The sequence below is a fragment of the Dama dama genome, chromosome X, assembly GCF_033118175.1.
Source record: "Dama dama isolate Ldn47 chromosome X, ASM3311817v1, whole genome shotgun sequence".
NCBI classification, from domain to species: Eukaryota; Metazoa; Chordata; class Mammalia; order Artiodactyla; family Cervidae; genus Dama; species Dama dama.
The window spans coordinates 135212135-135230684 of NC_083714.1; the positions used below are offsets into that span (position 1 = coordinate 135212135).

Consider the following 18550-nt stretch of genomic DNA (forward strand, 5'->3'; position numbering starts at 1 on the left):
AAAGCTCGTTTGAACCCTGTGTGCATTATTTTAAAATCTATGTTCATGAGTTTATACGGCATCTGTTTATACCAATATGTGGCAAATATCAGTTTCACGTACACTGAACCATTCTAGGGGAAATGGGGAGAAAAAGGCCTTACTTATGCATCACCTAGTACAACTTTTACTTATAAAAATGCAAGTTCTTTGAGTCAATGACTTTAAATACCAACATGTACCTCTGTTAATTCCCCTCTTTCCATCCTCCTATCCCCAACATCTCTAAAGAACCAGTCTAATGCCTTTGTATCTGCTAAGCTTTGTCAATGAGGTCAGTGAGTACCACCTCCACTGAAACAGAAGTACATTGTCTATTGCACCTTCCTTTTCTTTAACAAGTGAGCAGAACTGTAATGCTTTCAACCACCTGTCTAGATCTCTAGGTAATTTATACTGCTGGCATGTCTGCTAGCTCTGCAGAACGGCTGCTTGTCTACAATGGCCAGTGTCCAGTAGCTAGATATTTTTTGGAGTTATGCTTGTTATCAGGGTAATCAGAAGTTTATGTATGTTAGAGACAGTGCTTCCTGCCTGTCCCATTCAAACTTGTTATGCGCTGTAATTAGCAAGGTTTTGCTCACTTCCTTGTTTGCTGTAACTGTAGCAGAAAGAACTGTTTCTGTCTCTGGGAACCAGTTTGTGCCTGTGAGGAAACATGGTGGAAAGAGGAATAGTGGTTGAGGAGCCACTGGAGGGGCTTGGCAGACCAAATGAAAGGCTCACTCTCTGGATCCTTCACATGGTCTTTAATGCTCTTGAGTAAGACAGAGAAGAGATCGATGATATCCAAGGCAAGAGACATCAAGGAAACCAGCAACATGAAGTAGATGAAGATGTTTTTCTCTGTGGGGCAAGAGAGGAAGCAATCCACCTGATGTGGCAGAGGTCTCGTTTCCAAGTGTAAACCGCATTCAGGCTGAATCCCTAGATGTACCACTGGATCAGCACGAAAGCCACCTCAAAAGACAGACTTGAAGATGCAGATGGTATAGGTTCACAGCAAGCCTCCACTCCCACCATTTTCACCTTGCCGTGTTCTTCAAGGCCATACCTGAACTTCCTGATTTCAATTTCCTCTAAGGGCATCTCTACAATGGCACCATTGGTTTGGGCAACTTTGAGTTCCTCCTCTTTCTTATTCAACTTGTCCTCCTTTTGCATCACACAGGACACACGGACTAGGTACAAGAGCATGGGGAGAGATGCAAATATGATCTGCAGGACTCAGAAGTGCATGTGAGAGACTGAGAAGGACTTATCATAGCAGACATTTTCACAACCAAGTTGCCCAACGTTACAACTAAAGGCAAACTACTCATCATGTCAGGTTGACTCAACTGCTGTTCCCAGTAGCAGGATTCTGAAAACGCAAAGGACTGAGAGCCATACCTTCCCTCTACCTGTGAACCCTGTCAAGGAGTTGGCCTAAAGCACTCTAGTAACTCACGCTACCTGTTCACTGTTCTTTCCCTTAAAAACGAAGTAGGTATGCCAAGTGACTGCACTCCTTAAAGGATGAAGTAAAATGAAAAAGCACTCAGAACTGTCTAAAGCTTACAAATCTGCTACTCTTTGGTACCTTCCTCATTCTTTCCCCTAACGAAAGGCAACTGCTGATACCTGATAAAAGCTGATGTGGATTCATTTTCCATACATGGTGAGTAAATATTCTTAAATAAGAATGTACATATATCAATAATGTGATAAGTTACATAAACAGGGGAACAAAATAGACACATCTAAATATCTCCAATTCCAGAATAAGGCAATCTTCAAAGATTAAAATTCAAGCACAAAAGCTGAATTAAAAATTTACATGCATATATTGGCTGATTCATTTTCAGATGTATTGGGCCATCATGTCCAGATAATGATATTCATCCCAGCATTATTTATGGAGTGCCTAGTAGGTGTCACGTATGGTAATGGGCACTGGTTCCTACTATGAGTCCTTCAGAGCTCACAATCAACTAGGGGGAACAGATCAGCAAAAGCACAGTATTTTATTGATTATCACAATTAATTGACTGTAAGATAAATCATTATTTTATTTACCATTCAGAAATCAAGCAGGGCATCCAAGGTAAGATGTGTCCCAATTTCAGAATTGGGGGGGGGGGGGGCTGAAATGTACACTTAGAATCAATGAAAAAGGTTTAGTAAATGAATATACAAGTGCGAATAAGTGTCAAGAGGAAAGAAATAGGGACCGACAGAGATTAGCACAATGAAATCCAGATCAGAATGTACAGAGTCAGTCAAGCAAAGAGTGGAAAAACTGCTGCGTGTGAAGCAGCAGCATGGGCAAAAATTTGAAGAGGGAAGGACTCACTGTACTCAAGGAGCTCAAAGGCAGGCAGTATGGTTATCAGGTAGTAGACAGAGGTAGCAGAATATGACAAAGGAGGCTACCTCAGGCATCAGCAGAGAATCCTAGAGGCAGAAAGTCAAATTACACTGTGAGGCCGGGGCAAGATTGAGGCCATCAGAGAAAGTAGTAACAGCAGTTGGGGGAGCTCTAGGGGATGGTGGGAGAGTTGAGGGAGAAAACAGGATGCAATTGAGGGATATACAGATCAGTACAGAGACAAGGGTTCTGGGTAATGGATGACCAGTGAATTTTGGTGGTAACAAAAAGTAAAAGATGTCAGGAATCATGGGTCTGATCCTGAGAGTCTCTGGAGACAGGAAGGCAATCTGTATGGTGCTGTGGTCCTGAATGCTGTGGTACATAAAGGGGCATTTTACAAGGATAGCTGCATTCCAGTCAGGAGAGTAGACCAGCAAGATCAGAACCAAAAGAGGGAACTGAAGTCAGGTCTCTGCCATCAGGGCCTCAATTCAGATACTCATCTGCTGAAGGTGGACCATTATCTTCCTTTCAATTGTTACCACATGGAAGCTTTTTTGTAAAGACTACAATACTGACACACAGTGTTCATTCTTCCTGGTTTCTTCTAAGATAGTATTTTAATATATCAAGAGCTTTTAAAAAAATTTCAGGAGCAGCAATTCTGATACCACCCACCAAAGTGCTGTGAGTAGGTGGAACCTGCATGGGGCACTACACCTGCCGAGCCACTCCTGAAGACCTTCTATTCTTTCTCCACTTCCTCCTGACAGTCCTCTTTCTTTATAAGTAATGTCTCTGAGGAAAAAGCCTAGGGAGAAGTTTCTGCCTCTAGTTCAGAACATGCCAAACAAACAGATCTTACCTTAAAATGGAGGACCAAAGCTAACTGATTATCACATAGCAAAAATAATTATTTTTAACCAAATTATTTCAATATAGCACTGCCTCATCATTTTTAAAACAAACTTTATTTTTGGGCTCCAAAATCACTGCAGATGGTGACTGCAGCCATGAAATTCAAAGACGCTTACTCCTTGGAAGGAAAGGTATGATCAACCTAGACAGCATATTAAAAAGCAGACATTACTTTGCCAACAAAGGTCCATCTAGTCAAGGCTATGTTTTTTCCAGTAGTCATGTATGGATGTGAGAGTTGGACTATAAAGAAAGCTGAGCACTGAAGAATTGATGCTTTTGAACTATGGTGTTGGAGAAGACTCTTGAGAGTCCCTTGGACTGCAAGGAGATCAAACCAGTCAATCCTTAAGCTAATCAGTCCTGAATATTCAGTGGAAGGACTGATGTTGAAGCTGAAACTCCAATACTTTGGTCACCTGATGCAAAGAACTGACTCATCTGAAAAGACCTTGATGCTGGCAAAGATTGAAGGCAGGAGAAGGGGACAACAGAGGATGAGATGGTTGGATGGCATCACCGACTCAATGGACATGAGTTTGAGCAAGCTCTGGGAGTTGGTGATGGACAGGGGGGTCTGGCATGCTGCAATCCATAGGGTCACAAAAAGTCGGACACAACTGAACGACTGAACTGAACTTATTTAATATATTAACATAACATTCATAATATTTATATTTTAATTCTCCTTCTTTAAAAAATTAAATAGTTAAAAATTTATTCCCAAGGTAAATGTTCATTTCAAACAACTAGGAAAATTAAAAAAGAGGAAAATATTTCTTAAAGTAAACATAATATGAATCTGCCAATTAATGAGCAATCTTAAATACCATGCAGCTTACTTGCTTCTTGGTTTAACGGCTATTCCTCACAGTAGAGTCAATGAGAAAAATAAAACTTAAAATGAAACCTAAGAAGGGGTGCAAGATTAATGCATTTTACAATGTCAACCACTCAAAGTTGGTTACAACTGTTTAAGGATAAGAACTGAAACCTCCCAAAATGTAATTTTTTAGCAAGTAATCAAATTATAAGATTTAAAAGCACACCCAGTGCTTTCTCAGTTGCTTAAATAATACATTTTAGCCAAACTGTCCTCTATCAGGCAGACTCTGGAAGTAATCCTATTAAGCTAAAATCACCAAGATGTATAGTTCATAATTAATACATTCTTCAAGGTTAATTGAAAATAGACCATTCACAGCATAAAAGTTGGTCATTTATTCTCATTAGTTTTTCAAATTTAACCAATGCTTAGTCCCAAAGATTTCAAAATGCTTTCAAAAACTGAGTTAACTTCTTCAAAAACAAGTGGGGTGAAGAAACAACAAATGAAGGTTAAAGAAAATAATCCATGAAACTACTTTAGCATGGTTTATAGAAGGTATCTGATAAAACAAAAAACAGTGCTGGGGTGGGAGTGGGTGCAAAAAATAAAAAATTCTAGTTAATTTAGGATGAAGTTATTGGGAATTTTCTAGAACAACATGAAGTTCTTAACTTTTACAAATCTTTGGCTCTGAAAAAGTTCTTACTAAGCACTTTTAAAATACACAGATTGGAGATTCAAAGGGATGAAAATAACTGAGAATGAGTCATCTAGCTAAGCAAATGGCTCATACAGAAGTTAAAAGCCTCTTGTTGAACATAATTTTAAAACTGGACAATGTGTTTCCAATTTGAAAATACAAATATAAAACTTTAGGTTTTAGCTCCAATACATAAAGTGCTTGGGTATTGTCATTCCTATCCTTACAACAAGAAAAAATCCAAATAAACTGCCAATCAACAACTTAGACTTATCAGAGAATTGAGGACACAGGGCAAACTGAACTACTGAAATCGGGAGAGACAGCCAAATGCAGAGAATCACATTCAAGATCAGCTTACCTGGAACAGAAGGTGTTGAAGTAAAACACTAGTAAGAAAATTTAAATTGTAATTTTGATAAAGGATTATGCATAAGAACTCTTGGAGGCCCAATATTAGGAAAGCCTCTATATTCTAATGGCTTTACCTCCAGGAACCTTACCAAGTTCTGAGTGTAAAGACCCAACAACAATCTCCTCCCCTTTTGGGTAAGAGGAAGAGAGAAGTAACCATTTTGAAATGCACCCATGGCAAAGGTAACAGTTTTGAAATAAGCCTAGAAGGTTCTCCTTAATAAAGGCCAACATTACAAGGGAAAATTTACCCAAGTCTTTTATATTGTCTTGGGAGAGGGGGAATTAGCCAAATACAGACTCCTCTAGCCTCAGTTCAATTCAGTTACTCAGTCATGTCCCACTCTTTGCAACCCCATGGACTGCAGCACACCAGGCCTCCCTGTCCATCATCAACTCCCAGAGTTCACCCAAACCCATGTCCATTGAGTTGGTGATGCCATCCAACCATCTCATCCTCTGTCGTCCCCTTTTCCTCCTGCCCTCAATCTTTCCCAGCATCAGGGTCTTTTCCAATGAGTCAGCTGTTCTCATCAGGTGGCCAAAGTATTGGAGTTTCAGCTTCAACATCAGTCCTTCCAATGAACACCTAGGACTGATCTCCTTTAGGATGGACTGGTTGGATCTCCTCGCAGTCCAAGGGACTCTCAAGAGTTTTCAACACCACAGTTCAAAAGCATCAATTCTTTGGTGCTCAGCTTTCTTTATAGTCCAACTCTCACATCCACACACGACTACTGGAAAAACCATAGCCTTGACTAGATGGACCTTTGTTGGCAAAGTAATGTCTCTGCTTTTTAATATGCTGTCTAGGTTGGTCATAACTTTCCTTTCAAGGAGTAAGCATCTTTTAATTTCATGGCTGCAGTCACCATCTGCAGTGATTTTGACCCCAAAAAATAAATTCGGCCACTGTTTCCCCATCTATTTGCCATGAAGTGATTGGATGCCATGATCTTAGTTTTCTGAATGTTGAGCTTTAAGCCAACTTTTTCACTCTCCTCTTTCACTTTCATCAAGAGATTCTTTAGTTCTACTTTACTTTCTGCCATAAGGGTGGTGTCATCTGCATACCTCTAGCTTTGTTTCAACTAAAAGGAAGAAGGGGTGGGGGGAAGTCTAAGAAATACTTCTGAAGATTGCAGTCCAGGGCTCAGGCCCACCAAAAGACTAACATCTGGTTCTAAGATCATAAAACACTTCCCCCTCCCCACATTCTACCACCATGTCACCAAAGTGCCAATACAATAACAGCAGATTACAACAGAAAGAGTTGCAAGAAACAGATACTATTTAAAAAAGACTTCTTAGGGAAACCCAAAGATAATGGGGGAGAAAATTTTAAAAAATAAAGAAACTAGAGGAAACTGAAGTCTCTGGCATATACACATTTAACATTAAACACAGCCTAACTCCTACCCAAATTAACATGAAACCTTACACTACGGGCCTCTGTTTCTATTATCCAATATGTCCTACCTGGCTTTTAAAAAGCAGTAAAAAGTATGCTAAAAGGCAAGGGAAAACACTGAGGAGATTAAGCCAGCATCAGAACAAGACTTAGACTGGTCACAGATTTGGGGATTACCAGGAATAATTTCAGATAACAACTATCATTACTATCATAAGTGCTCGAATGGAAAAGGGAGACCACATGCAAGAACAGATGACTAATGAAAGAATATACAACTTTAAGGAAAAATTAAAAGGAAATGCTAACAATCAAAAACACCAGAACAAAAATGAATAATACTTTTAATGGACTCATCAGTAGACTGGACACAGCCACGAAGCAATCAGTGAGTTTAAAGATATGTCAGAGAAATTTCCCAAACTAAAATGCAAACAGAAAAACGAATTTTAAAAAGGAGAAAAGAATATCCAAGAACCATGGGACAATTACAAAAGGTGTCACTGAAATACCAGAAGAAGAATGAGACAAAAGAGAACTATTTGAAGGAATAACTGCTGAGAATCTTCCAAAATCAATGTCTTCCAAATCAAAGACACCAAATGATATATCCAAGAAGCTCGGAGCACAACAAGTAAGATAAATACCCGAAAACTCCACACCTAAACATACTGTATTCAAACTACAGAAAATCAAACGCAAAGAGAAAATTATGAAAGAAGTCAGAGGGGGGAAAAAACACCTTACTTATAGAAAACAAGGGTAAGAAGTACATTTGACTTCTCAGAAGCCAGGAAGTGAAATATTTAGTGGTGAAAGAAAAAAAAATGAATCTAGAAAGCATTCAGTGAAATTATCCTTCAAAAGTGAAGGAGAAATACTTTCTCAGATAAACAAAAACTGAGGGAATTTGTCACTAGTGGACCTGCCTAGTAAAAACTGTTTTTAAAAAGTTCTTCAGAGAAAGAAAACGACATAGATCAGAAAGTCAGATCCAAACAAAGGAAAAAGGAAAGAAATCATTGAAGGCATAAATGAAGTTAAAAAAATCTATTCTTCTTATTCTTAATAGATAATTGTTCTAAGTAACAATGTGTGTGCAAGCTCAGTCGTGTCCGACTCTTTTCAACCCCATGGACAGTAGTCCATCAAGCTCCTTTGTCCATGGGATTCTCCAGGCAAGAATACTGGAGTGGGTAGCCATTTCCTACTCCTCTAAGTAATAACAGTAATAGCGTATTTGCTGATTATAGCAAATGGATATGTAAAATGAAAGGTACCTCCACTATCTGAAAAGCAGATAAGAGTTATCTGACAGTAGACTTAGATAAGTTGTAAATATACACTGTAAACTCTAGAGCAACAACTAAAAACCCTTTTAAAAAGAAATATACTGGACATGCTGAGAGGAGAGAAAACAGAATCATACAAAATGGTCAACTGAAATCAGGGAAGGCAGAAAAAGGGGACCAATTATTGATTTTAGAAAAAGGAGTATAACAAATAGAAAAGTAATAAACATGGTTCATATTAATCCAAGTATATATATATAATACTCACTTTAAATGTGAATGGCCTAAATACACCAATTAAAAGAGACTGTCAAGAGTAGATTTTTAAAACTCACATTAAATATAAAGATACATCTAGGTTAAAAGCAAAAGGACGAAGAAAGATATACCCTGTTATTGTAATATTAATCAAAAGAAAGCTGAAGTAGCTATATCAGTTTTAGACAAAGACTTTAGAACAAGAAAAATTAACAGGATAAAGAGGGGCATTAGAAAATGATATACTCTCCAAGAAGGCACAACAATCCTTAATATGTATGCACCAAACAAGCATCAAAATATATGAGGCAAAGGACAGAACTGCAAAGAGAAATAAACAAATCCACTATTATAGTTGGATACTTCAACACCCCCATTAGGTAACTGACAGATCCAGTAGGCCAAAAAAAAAAGAATAAAGATAGGTGAATTGAAAAGCACCATCAATCAACTAGATCTACCTGCTATTTATGTAACACTTCATCCAACAACAGCAGAATACATATTATTCTCAAGTCACATGGAATATTCATCAATATAGACCAAATTCTACACCACAAAACACAACTTCACAAAAATTCAAAGAATAAAAATCATACAAAGTATACTCTCACACCACGATGGAATTAAACTAGAAATCAGTAGCAAAAAGATAGCTGGAAAATCTCAAAATATTTAACTATTAAATAATACATTTCTAAATATACGTAGGTCAAAGAAGAAATCTAAAGAGGATTTTTAAAATATTTTTAACTAAATGAAAATCAAAATATATATAATGCAGCAAAAGCAGGCCTTAGAGAAAAGTTTATAGTATTGTATACATATAGTCTAAAAGAAAACAGGCTTAAAATTGACAACCTAAGCTTCTACCTTAGGAAATAAGGCAAAGAAGGACAACTTAAGACTAAAGTAAATGCATAAGAGACTACAACAGTAAAAATTATAGCAGTAATCAAAATTGAAAACAGGAACTCAACAGTGAAAAACCAGTGGAGACAATAGATGGTTCTTTGAAAACCCTGATTGTCAGGAAGCATTTAACAAGAGGCTTCCTGTGTGCTGTTTTGGATCTGTCAGGAACCCTCTGGCCCTTATTGATTCCTGAATATTCAGGAATTAAGAGGAGAGGCACGCCTTTCCCGGGGCTGAGGAATCCAGGCATTTCTCATTACAGTGATCAGTACCCTCTTCCTTTTTATGAGCCATACGGTAAAAGGTGATTGTTTGCAACTCTCTGATAGGGATCATCTTATGTTTTCTAAGTCTGGAATTTTAATCTTTGTCTTTGCTGAGAATAACCACCTTGCAAGACAGTATATATGCCCACGCCATGTTGATTAAAACACCTTTGCTCCATCAGAGCTTTGGTCCCCGTGTCTTTCTTTTTTTCTTTCTTTTCTCTCTCTCTCTCTCTCTCTATTTCTGGCCAATTCCTTGGAGCGCAGAGGCCTGCTGGGCTCACTTTCTTGCCCGGGCTTCTAAGACCCACTTGAGAGGGTGCCTGGTGCCTATGTGCAGCAGCGTGAGCACTAAGAACAGGACTCTATTGGCTTTCCGCGTAAACCAGGGGATATCAGCCTCTCTCTCTCTCTTACTCTCCGGACCACCAGGTTCCCGTCCATTAAAGGACCAACAACTGATAAAATTGATAAACCTTTGACAAGATAACAAAGAAAAAAAAAGAGAGAAGACACAAATTATTAATAACAAATGAAAGAAGAGCCATCATTATAAATCACATGGACATTAAAAGGACAATACAGGAATATTATAAACAAATCTACACCTACATATTTGATAACTTAGATAAGTGAACCCATTCATTGAAAGAAACAAACTATCAAAATTTATACAAGGAAAAATAATAGATGATGTGAATAGGCCTATATCTATGAAAGGAAGAAATTCTCTACAATCTCTTCCAGAAAACAAAAGTAGAAAAATACTTCAAAGAGAACTCTATGAGGCCACATTAGGGTATTACCAATCCTGAAACCAGATAAAGACATTAAAAGGCAAATTATATAAACTAGGGGCTTCCCTTGTGGCTTAGCTGGTAAAGAATCTGCCTGCAATGTGGGAGACCTGGGTTCAATCCCTGGGTTGGGAAGACCCCCTAGAGAAGGGAACAGCTACCCACTCCAGTATTCTGGCCTGGAGAATTCCATGGACTGTATAGTCCATGGGGTTACAAAGAGTCGGACAGGACTGAGCAACTTTCACTTTCACCCACATGGATTAGACATAGACATCTGCAACCAATATTATCAAATCAAATTCAGCAATGCTACAAGAAGAAATACACATCTCAACCAAGTGGGATTTATCTCAGATGTGCAAGGCTGGTTCAACATCCTAAAATTAATTTATAATCAACAGAGGAAAGTGAAACCACATGATTATATCAAGTGATGTAGAAAAGCATTTGACAAAACCCAATACCCATTCATGATACTCTTAGCAATCTTAGAGAGAACTTCCTCAACTTGATAAAGAACATCTAAAAAAAACCTACAAGCTAAAAACATCATATTTAATGGTGAGAAACGGCATGCCTTCCCACTAAGCTCAGAAAAAGACAAGAATGTCTCTTCTCACCACTTGTATTAAACACTGTACTGGAATTCATAACTAATACAAAATAAGTAAAGGAAATAAAAGGTATACAGATTGGGGAAGAAGAAATAAAACTATTTTGTTTGCAGATGAGATGACTGATTATGAAGAAAATCCCAAAGAATCTACCCCGCCTCTAAAAAAAAAAACACTGAAACTAATAAGCAATTCTAGCAAAGGTCATATGATACAAAGCTAATATACAAAGTCAACTGCTTTCCTATATACCAGCAATGAACTGGAATTTAAAAATTAAAAACAGGACTTCCCTGGTGGTACAGTGGATAAGAATCTGCCTGCTAATGCAGGGGACACAAGTTTGATCCCTGGCCCAGGAAGATTCCACATGCCGTGGGCAACTAAAGCCCATGCAACACAGCAAGAGAGTACACACTCTAGGGTCCGCAAGCCACAGTTAATGAGCTCTCGAGCCTAGAGCCTGTGCTCCCAACGAGAGAAGCCACTGCAACGAGAAGCCTGTGCACCATAACAAAGAGGAGCCCCTGCTCATCACAACTAGAGAAAGCTGAGTGCAGCAAAAACCTAGCACAGCCAAAAATAATGTTTTTAAAAAAATGAAAAACAATACCATCTATATCATCACCAAAAGAAAAAAAAAAATACTTAGCAATAAATCTAACAAAACAATTATAAGATACGCATGTAAAAAACTAACTGTTGAAAAATTAAAAAGAGAAAAATCAAATGCAGAGATATTCTGTACTCATTGATTAGAAGACACAATATTGTTAAGATGTCAATTCTCAACTCAATCTACAGATTTAATGTGATCCCAATCCAAGCAAGCTATTTTGTGAATATCAACAAACTGATTTAAAAGATAATACAGAAAGGCAAAAGACCTGGTATAGCCAATACAATATTGAAAAAGAACAACAAAATTGAAAGACTGACACTAAATGACTTTAAGACTTACTGTAAAGCTGCAGTAAATCAAGAGAGTATAATATTGGTGAAGAATAGACATATAGATCAATGAAACAAAACACAGATCCCAAAAGCAGACTCAACACAAACACAGCTGATCTTTGATAAATAAGCAGTGACAATCCAATGGAGACAGAAGTCCTTTCAACAAATGGTTGAAATAACCTAATCAAAAATGGGCCAAGGACTTGACTTTTCTCCAAAGACTTACAAATAGCCAAGAGCACATGAAAGGATGTCCAACATCACTAATCATTCAGTTCAGTTCAGTTCAGTCGCTCAGTCGTGCCCGACTCTTTGCGACCCCACGAATCGCTGCACGCCAGGCCTCCCTGTCCATCACAAACTCCTGGAGCTTACTCAAACTCATGCCCATCAAGTCAGTGATGCCATCCAACCATCTCATCCTCTGTCGTCCCCTTCTCCTCCTGCCCCCAATCCCTCCCAGCATCAGGGACTTTTCCAATGAGTCAACTCTTTGCATGAGGTGGCCAAAGTATTGGAGTTTCAGCTTCAGTATCAGTCCTTCCAATGAATACCCAGGACTGATCTCCTTTAGGATGGACTGGTTGGATCTCCTTGCAGTCCAAGGGACTCTCAAGAGTCTTCTGCAACACCACAGTTCAAAAGCATCAATTCTTCAGTGCTCAGCTTTCTTCACAGTCCAACTCTCACATCCATATATGACCACTGGAAAAACCATAGCCTTGACTAGACGGACCTTTGTTGGCAAAGTAACGTCTCTGCTTTTTAATATGCTATCTAGGTTGATCATAACTTTACTTCCAAGGAGTGTCTTTTAATTTCATGGCTGCAATCACCACCTGCAGTGATTTTGGAGCCCCCAAAAATAAAGTCTGACACTGCTTCCACTGTTTCCCCAACTATTTCCCATGAAGTGATGGGACTAGGTGCCATGATCTTAGTTTTCTGAATGTTGACTTTAAGCTAACTTTTTCACTCTCCTCTTTCACTTTCATCAAGAGGCTTTTTAGTTCCTCTTCACTTTCTGCCATAAGGGTGGTGTCATCTGCATATCTGAGGTTATTGATATTTCTGGCAATCTTGATTCCAGCTGGTGCTTTGTCCAGCCCAGCGTGTCTCATGATGTACTCTGCATATAAGTTAAATAAGCAGGGTGACAATACACAGCCTTGACGTACTCCTTTTCCTATTTGGAAACAGTCTGTTGTTCCATGTCCAGTTCTAACTGTTGCTTTCTGAGCTGCATACAGGTTTCTCAAGAGGTAGATCAGGTGGTCTGGTATTCTCACCTCTTTCAGAATTTTCCACTAATCATTAGTGCCATGCAAATCAAAACCATAATATGATACAGCTATAGACTAGGATGGCTGCAGTAAAAAAATAGTAAAATAAGGAAACAAGTATTGGCAAAGATGTGGAGAAACTGGAACCTTTGTACAGTGCTGGCAGAAATGTAAAGCAGTACAGCCACTTTAGAAAAGTTACGTGATTCCTCAAAAATGTTAAACACAGAATTCTCATATTACCCAGGATTTTCACTTCTTGGTATATAACCCAACAGAACTGAAAACTGGGACTCAAACAAAACTCGATCATAAAAGTTCACAGCAACACTATTCACAATAATCAAAAGGTGAAAACAACCTAAATGTCCATCTACAGATAAATGGATAAACAAAATGTGGTATGGCCACACAACGGAATATTATTCAGTCATAAAAAAAAAAGGAATGAAATAATGATACAGGCTACATGGATGAATCTCAAAAACATTACACCAAGTGAAAGAAGTCAAACTCAAATGGCCACAAATTGTATGTGATTCCCTTTATATGAAATATCCAGAATAGGTTAATCTATGGAGACAGAAAGCAGATTTGTGTTTGCCAGAGTCAGAGAAAGGGAGAAACAAACAATGAGTACTTAATGGGTATAGGGTTTTTCTAGGGGGTGATAAAGTGTTTTGAAACTTGATAGAGGTAGTGATTGTACGATATTGTGAATGTACTGAATGCTACTGAGCTGTACACTTTAAAATGGTTGGTTTTATATTATGTGAATTTTACTTCCTTTTTTTTTTTAAAAAGGTCACAACACTGTAAATCAACTGTATGTCAATTTAAAAAATATAAGGGCCTATGTGGTTTATTTCCTGGCTCAAGCACCTATTAACTTGTATGGTTTTTAGGAAATTAACCTATTTGAGCATCAGTTTCCTCCATTTAAAAGAAAGGTAATTCTTTCTAACTTTTATAGCTGTTGTGAGGATCTAAAGAGTAATGAAAATAAAACACCAAGTCCAGCACAATGCCTGGAAGTTAAGAGATACTTGAAACAGAGATTATCACTATTGCTTCTTCTCATTTATGGTCACTTGAATTATACAATATTGGGAAGTTATCTCAAATTTCTTTGCCTCTAAAGAATTTTCCTCTTCATATTTGTGAGAATGTCCTTCTCATGAACTCAAGTTACCTTTCATAGTCTCAGTGAAGACTGTTTTCTTCTTTGTATTCACCTCTGAATGAAAAGAGAGCTATTCAGGCCAGTGATGAAACACAGAGTGAATAGTGCATGTGTCTCTGCATGCCCAGTTCCTAGAAAGTCCAATTCTCCATTCTGATACTTGATCGTGAAAGAGGGAACCAATATAAAACTTCCTACTTAACCAGCCAAAAGATTTACTCAAGCTCAGCTCAAGGGAAAAATAATTTTCAGTGGAAGTCCCACACTTTATTAATTCTATTCCTCAGACTCCAAGAGCGCCAAGGGCCAAGAGACAAACAGAAACTGAGATTGTTGGTCCACTGAGGCCACTGTTCTGCTTCCACTGTATTCTCCTAGTTAGGGCTTGCTCAGCATGAGTCAGCAAACTTCTGTTCAGGAAGGGTCACAAAATAAATACACTATTTTAGACTTTGTATGTCATACGGTCTCTGTTGAAACTATTCTGTCATTTTAGTGCAAAAGCATCCATAGCAAAAACGTAAGTGAAAGAGCGTGGCTAGGTTCCATAAAATAAGTGGCAGACCAGATCTGGCCCACAGGTACTCAATAGATTTTTCCTAAAAAGATATTTGGTTGAATCTTACTTTACAATACCATGCCTCGAACACAGTGCTTTAAGTAGAAAAAGTAGAAAGGTTTTTCTTTTTAAATTAAAATATTTTAACATAGGGAACAAACCTTTTTTTTTTTAAACCTTTAAATTAAGAAATAGTAAAGTTCAAAAGCACTGTAGAATATGAACTATAGCTTATAATATTCAGGGGTGGATTATTTTTATATAAAAAGATCCTCATGCACTACTTTTGAGTTACTGATTTCAACAACTCATTAAGAGTTATGATGAACTATTTAAAAGTATCCACTATATGGGCGTTTGTTGATCAGCTACTTTTCTTATACTGCTAATGTCTATATATTTTGGGCTTGTGTAGAAAAATGACTGACACTTATTTTTTGGTCCCTGAAGCTTTAAAGTCACATTAAAGAACCAGTTAAATCCCTTAAGCATAGACATTTATCAAAGACTAATAAAATTACTCATCTTAAGAAGGTATAGAAAGAATGTTCTCTTACAGAAGGGAATAATTACGTTTTTATGACTGGCAGAAAAGGGAACTTTAAAGTCCATCTTGTGCTCCAGCCAACTCATCCTCTAGATTGGGGGGCTGTGGATGGGAGGAGGGATGAGCATTTAGGAACTGAGTCACTACATGAAGGATGAATGAGGTAAAGCCTTCTGTGCAGACAATGCATGCAGAGCTAGTAGTGGGGCTAGTTCCAATATGACCATTCTCTTATCTCATTTACTAAGAGCAAACAAAAAACAAAATCCAGATTAGGATGAAAAGGATAAATGCAACCAGGAAACCTACAAAAGCCCCAGATTCTTTTGTTACCCTACAGTCAGACTCATCTGGAAATTCACACGAGTCATTATTTGTTTTACTAAAAATAAGACAACAGAAACATGGGCAATTTTTCCTTTGACTAGCAGAATTGAAAATGCAAAATATTATAATACAAAGAAGTACAATCTTGATGACACTTTTGTCCTCTTCCAGAGACTGTTCTACAATTAACTGGATCAGCAACAAAAACCTGGTCAAGAAAGGAAACCACACAGAAGTATCTGTTCTACATGAGTGCCTCTGTAAGAAGAGGCAGATGTTTTCCCCCATTACTGATTCCTACTATCTTTGTTCCTGACCTGAAGTCCAGTTTAACGCTGACATCTCATTAATCTTCATAACCTGCAGTAAATTCACGTCATTTCAGAATGTAATTAATTTTAAAAATTATGATAAAATAACCAATTGATATTGAAATATTTCCAGCTGCTTATAATATTTATGAAAAACCCCAAGTCTCTCTATAATCTTCTTCAAATGCTAGAAATTTTGCACACAAAAGCAAGAACCCACATGTTACTTTTATTTAAGTAAGGAGGAATAAAATGACAAAGTAATTAACATAATTAATCCCATATATTCTGTTTCTCATGGTTGACTAAAAATTAAAGAAAAACATTTGCTTTATTTAATGTGGGGAAAAACCCTGAAAAAAGTTTATTTTGTTCCAGTAGAGAATAACTATGGTTTTAGATGGCAACTATAAATAATTTGTTAAACTGATAATGGTTCATGGACTTTTCCTCAAGCATCTTCTTAAAACAGTTTGATTTTTTAAAAAAGTAACCAAATCATCACTCAGTTTTTTGGTAGAAAAACAAAATTAATGTGAAAAGGAAAAATGGAATCGCTGATTCAAAAATACATATTGCTTGCTAAAAATCAAGGCTTATAACAAAAGCTAAATTTATGACTATTAAACAATAACAAATATCCAAAGAATGCCTATCAGTAGGGGAAATATGGATATTCCTAACTAGAAAATATTTAATCAAATCTATTCTTCCTACTACTCTCAATCTCAATTTCTGAACTCTCACAAGAGAAGAATGATGCAATCCAGATCTTCTCTATCTACTCTCTCCTTAACCTCTTGCTATTTGGCATTAATGTATCATTTGACTTAGAGAAGTCATTAATAAATGGCATTGTTAAGTGAAATGGATTTTCTCACCCCTCAATCCTTATCATCATGGATCTTTTTATGAGATTTTTAACTATTAGTGAATGCCACTTAAAAAAATCTTTTTTTCCTTGCTTGCAAGAGGTCTGCTCCTTCTCCTTTCAGTAAGATCATTTAAACACGTCTTTCACTCTGCTCTGCTCTCCCTCTTGGAAGATTCATATCATTTCAGTTTCATCTCGGGCACAAGGAAGCTATTTCTGGACTCAGATCAAAGCCTGGTTTTGCCACTTATTAGCTGCATAATCTTGGCTCTATTACACAGCCTCTCTCTGACTCAGTTTTCTCATTTATAAAGTAGGGATGGAGAGTGGGGGTTGTGGGGATTAAAGGTAAAACATCAAATAGATTGCCTACCTACCACATATGGTAGATGCTCAATATGTGGTATTTACTAATATCAGGTTTGGTACTCTGCTGACATTTTATTCTTTATTATGAAAGCCAAACTCATCTTTCCCTTCAAACTTATACACCCTTTCTAAGTTTTCAAGTCAGGTAAAATGATACCAATGCTTTTCCAATTTACCACCAATCCTTGAGATCATCTTTAATCCCTCCACAGGGACCCACTACTCTGCAAAAGCTCTCTTCAGTGTCTTTCCTTTTTGGTTCCCAGGTGGCTCAGATGGTAAAGCGTCTGCCTGCAATGTGGGAGACCCGGGTTTGATCCCTGGGTCAGGAAGATCCCCTGGAGAAGGAAATGGCAACCCACTCCAGTACCCTTGCCTAGAAAATTCCATGGATGGAGGAGCCTGGCGGGCTACAGTCCATGGGGTCGCAAAGAGTCGGACACGACTGAGCAACTTCACTTTCACTTTCTCTAATTTAAGTCAAGTTTATCATTTAATACTTACAGGCTGTACCCCAATACTGGATTATTCACAGTTTTTATAACTAGTTATTCAAGAGCATATACACCTACTACTCCAAAACAAACAAAAACTTCTCATAAGTCAACTATAGCCATAGGAAATGAACTACATGAATCAGCACTCCGTGTCCTAGACTCGATTATCATCAATCTCCAGTTCTCTCTATCCTCTCTCTTGCCTCAAGTTCTAATCACATCTCCCTATTTCAACTCCATTCCATTCTCCCCATTTTGTTATGAAGATGACATCTTGGGGCTTCTGTGAAGAAAAGTGTGCTCTAAAACATACCTCCCCTTTCTTGGGCACTTCAAAGCAGACACACAAATAAAAAGAAAATAAGCAACACACATTTGTAGGGTAAAGGTCCAAGTCAGAGCTTTTTCCAAATGCAAGTAAAATTATAAATCCCCATAAACAGCTTAACAGTCACTGCTAAGAGTGTTCATATAAAGATAACAGAAGCTGTCAAAAAGAGAGTACAATTATATTTTTCTTTTTTAATTGGGTAGCATTTATTTCAGTAAATTAAGAACTGATCTTTGGCCTGGAAAAGCCCAATATCATATTATGTTTACAAAAGACAAGATACATCTGTTTATAAACACGACCTCTAAATTTCTTGCAACAGAACACAGATTAAAACAGTGACTTTCTTTCATACTTGTTGAAATACACCATACACTAGAAATTATTTAACTATACATACAACCATAGCCAAGCTTCTCAAAAAGAGATCCAATTTATGCACAAGCAATCACACATACCTGTGTAAGTAATCACAACCAACCTGGTTTATACATTTTTATAAG

The 18550-nt window shown here is 37.5% G+C and overlaps 1 protein-coding gene and 1 pseudogene across 1 annotated transcript in view; both read right to left on the minus strand.

The window, feature by feature from the left end:
- The window catches only part of CDKL5 (cyclin dependent kinase like 5), a 112700-nt gene that overhangs the window by 88187 nt on the left and 5963 nt on the right, over positions 1 to 18550 (minus strand). The window lies entirely within an intron of this gene.
- On the minus strand, positions 414 to 6480 carry LOC133052126 (gap junction alpha-1 protein-like; annotated as a pseudogene).